This window comes from Neophocaena asiaeorientalis, unplaced genomic scaffold (genome assembly GCF_003031525.2).
Source record: "Neophocaena asiaeorientalis asiaeorientalis breed wild unplaced genomic scaffold, Neophocaena_asiaeorientalis_V1.1 scaffold796, whole genome shotgun sequence".
Taxonomy (NCBI): domain Eukaryota; kingdom Metazoa; phylum Chordata; class Mammalia; order Artiodactyla; family Phocoenidae; genus Neophocaena; species Neophocaena asiaeorientalis.
In genome coordinates this window covers 61,268-65,674 of record NW_020171803.1, presented here as the reverse complement: position 1 = coordinate 65,674, position 4,407 = coordinate 61,268, and positions in this window count along the sequence as shown.

Here is a 4,407-nt window from a genome sequence, read left to right as displayed (position 1 = left end):
TGGGTCTGCCTCTGGATCGTCCCTGTGAGGGGTTGTTCATGCCCTCATTTACACTCCACGGCCCCCACGAGGTCACCGGGGTCCCAGGAATCACCTGGGCAAGCAGACAGGGTCTCTTGGCAGAAATAGAAATTCCCCGAGGTGTCAAGTTGTTGCTGTGACAAATAATATTTTTTTAGTTGTGATTAAAATATATGCAACATAAAATTCACAATTTACCATTAAACTGAACAATTCAGTGGTATTTATCACATTCACAATGTTGTGCTAGCACCACCTCCATCTGGTTCTAAAACATTCTCTTCCCCCCAAAAGGAGACCCTCCTCTTTCTCTCCTAGCCCTTGGAACCACTAACCCACTTCCTGTCTCTGTAGATTTGCCTGTTCTGAACATTTGATATAAATGGAATCAGTTTGTGGTTGTTCTTGGCTGAATGTTTGTGTCCCTCTGAAATTCACATGTTGAAATCCTTACCCCCAAGGTGATGGTATTAGGAGGTGGTGCTTTTGGGAAGTGATTAGGTCATGAGGGTGGAACCCCTATTATGGGATTAGTGTCCTTATAAAAGAGACCTCAGAGAGCTCCTCACATCTTCTCCATGTGAGGACACAGGGAGAAGATGCCACGTACAACCAAGAAGAGATCCTCACCAGAACCTGACCGTAGTGGCACCCTGATCTCTGACTTCAGTCCTCCAGAACTGTAGGAAATACATTCCTGTTGTTGAATACCCCAGCCTGGTAGTTTCTTATGGCAGCCCAAGCAGACTAAGACAGTGTCCTTCTGTGTCTGGCTTCTCTCACTGAGCATTGTGTTCTCGAGGATTGTCAACATTGTAACAAGTGTCAGTGCTTCACTCCTTTTCATGGCTGAGTAATATTCTATTGTGTGGATGGAGCACATTGTGTGTATCTGTTCTCTGTTTACTTCTTGATGGCCATTTGGGTGGTTTCCATATTTTGGCTGTTGTGAATCATGCTGCTATGAACATGCATGTACAAATCTTTGTGTGGATGTCTGTTTTCCTTTCTCTTGGGTTTATACATAAGAGTGGAATTGTTGGGTCTTCTAGTGACTCCATGCTTGACATTTTGAGGAACTGCCAGACTGTCTTCCAAAATGGTGGCACCATTTCACATTCCCACTAGCGCTGTTTGAAGGTTCCAATTTCTCTCCTTTTTATTGTCTGTCTTTTGGATTCTAGTACCTTAGAGGGAATGAAATGCTATGTCATGGGTGTTCTGTCAACCCATCAGACCCTCACCCCTTTTATACCAAGTACTTTGTAATTCTCCCCTCACCTTCTGAAATCAGAGGCAGAGATGAGATAATCTCTCTACACATACAATTTAAGTATAATTATGTATATGTGTGTATGCAGCTATAGTTACAATAGAGAGGAGAATGAAAGATAAGTACATTTTAATGAAATAACACATAATTTAATAGGTGAATGCTTGGCTTCAACTACACTAAGTCATCAGATGTTTGCTTAAATTTTTTTCTTCAATTTAGATTTAAGAAAAGGCAGGTAACATTCAACTCGCTTCAGACTTTATATTTAATGTTTTTAAATGAGGACAAATTGGCATTGTTGTATATAATTCAAATTACCGTGGTGACAGCAATCCTGGTGCATTAACTGGCGATTCAGAAACTCTGAGCCACTTTGCCAGGAGATTGGATTTTCCAAAATGTCAGAGAATTCTTGGTAAAGTTCTCAATAACTGTGAGAACAAGCTTTCCTAGAATCACATCATTGTTCTATTCCTGCAAAATTCAGCCTATCCTAAAGCCATATAAAAATAACTTGTGTGTAAAGTAGAACAGACTCAGACTCTCAGCTCAGAAAACCACGGGCAGGTCTTTCCCAGGAAGGGAGAGCAGGCACAGGACAGTGCCTAAAACAACTGTCAAATACATAGTTCTATAAGATCAGTGATTGTAATAGTATAACTCTAGATATGGGAAGATGCTACAAGAGGGAACCATTTCCTGGACCATAATAGACTAGTAGGACAGGCGACCCAGCGGCTTTGGACTACTGTTAACAGGACCTAGTCCAGTAACAGCACATTGAATGGCCTATCAAGGAAATCCTCGCCTGAACTGGGAATGAGTATTCCAGGCGCCGTGGGATAAATTGGTCATGAAACGCCTCCTAAACCTTGGTCAAAATTAAGACCAAAAGAGGGGGGATTGTAACATAAAGAAAGTTGCCCACGATTCAGTTCTACAAGAATGAAGTCATCACCCATCACAATCGCTGACTTACAGGACACCCTGAAAGGAATTCAGAGCAAAGACCAGGATGTGGCACTTTGTACTCTGGGCCAGAACCAGCCTGCAGAGAGTTCCATATTTTCAGGAGAAAATTTTTATGAACCAGATTCTTGCCTCTTCCCTCATTTAGAAAAGCACTAAAACCATTAAGGTATCTGTCCCTCCTGAATAGCACTAACCTCCTAGCAAGCTGTGTACTTGGTTGCACATACCCTTCATCACATTCACACAAATGGGTCACTTTTTAAATACAAGAAGTTCTTTTCAGCTTTCATGTAGAGAAAAGCCGGTCATGAACAGCATTTCACAGGAGAGCAAACTGAATGGGCCAATCGACAGTGGTGAGATGGTCCTCAACACGTGCTGTGTCCTATGTGGTCTGAGGTCCCACGTGGCTGTCCTTTCGACCACCGTGTTGGGGGAAGATGAACCAGAATGTCTGGCCCTGTGTGTCTGACATGCCCCCACTGCCCCCCTGGATATGGGGCTCCTTGTGGGAGAAAGCACAGCTCCTCAAGTCCTTCTCTTTGGTCTCAGGTGCAGGGACCATCCCTCTGTGGCCCGGATGCCTTGGTGAAAGCAGGCACTGGCAGGGGCCCCCCCACTGAAGCAGCAGAAGAGGAAGATCACCGTCACCACGGAGACGACTCTCTTCAAGAAGTACTTGCCCAGGGGAAGTACTCTGTGCAGGTGCAGCCACTGCGCAGTTACGAATGTGGGAGCTGCTGGGGCATGTGGTGGGGGAGGGATGCTCCACACCAGGCAGGGTTGGTGGCTTGAGCCCATGACAGCACTGCAGCCCTATGGTGCCCTGCCCGCTAAGATGCCAGGTGAACCTGATCACGTGGGTGTGTACGCACCTGATCTCAGACACGTGTGCTCACTGCTGACCCATCACGTGTGCCTGATGTCACACACACAGGTGTGCTCACCTGCTCACTGCAGGCCCGTCACATACACTTCATCACACGCCCACTCACTGCTGCCTGTCGCCCCCAGTCCATGTGGGTCGAGTCCTCTAAGGAGCTTGGGGTTGCCCTGCTGGACCTCATCAGCTGGTCCAGCGCTGCTGCTGCGAAGGGGAGCCTCACATGGGTGCTTCCTGGTGTCCTTGACACTCGGGTCCTGAGCCACACTCTCCTGCCCAGTCAGTTTCCAAGAGACCAGGCAGGCTCAGACCTCTTCGAGGCACTGGCTTAGGTAAGGGGCTTGCTTGTTTCCTGGGCAGCATTACTGTTACCTCAGACTGAAGGGGGATTGTGTACCCCCCAGGGAAAGAGACATCCATGTCCTGACCGCAGGGCCTCAGGACATGACCTCATTTGGAAGTAGGGCCTGGTCGTGTAACTAGGTGAGACAGGGACCTTAGGGTGGTCCCAATCCTGTGTAACTGCGTGCTTATATGATGAGTGGAGACACAGACACAGAGGGGAAGCCCCATGAAGATGAAGGCGGAGATGGGAGGGATGCAGCCATAAGCCCAGGGATGCCTGTGGCCCCAAGAAGCTGGAAGAAGCAGGAAGGACCCTCCCCTGGAGCCTCAGCACTTTCCAACTAGACAGTTAGTAGGAGTGGGCCTGAACTGAAGGCAGCACCATGGTCCCTGACCAGTCTGTCTTGCCCGCTTGGCACGGTGGGGAGCAGCTCTCATGAGATGCTGACGAGCGAGTTCGTTTCCCATGAGACTGTAGGACGCTGGTCCTGTAACCAGGCAGGCCCATCTCACCCTTCCTCCTGGGCTCTGGTCACACACGGCAACTGTGCACCGTGTGGGGCTGGGCTTTCATCCTCTGCCCAGGACCCCTTGGTGTTGGTTAAAAATTCAGCTTACACCCCAAGAATGACGGAAGGTGAAATCCTCTTCAGCCCTGTGCAGTGCAGGCAGAGAGACACAATTAATTATAGAGTTAAAAGCAGAGAGGGTGGGGCCTCCTTAGTGGCGCAGTGGTTGAGAGTCCGCCTGTAGATGCAGGGGACACGGGTTCGTGCCCCGGTCCGGGAAGATCCCACATGCCGTGGAGCGGCTGGGCCAGTGAGCCATGGTCGCTGAGCCTGCGCATCCGGAGCCTGTGCTCCACAACAGGAGAGGCCACAGCAGTGAGAGGCCCACGTACCACAAAAAA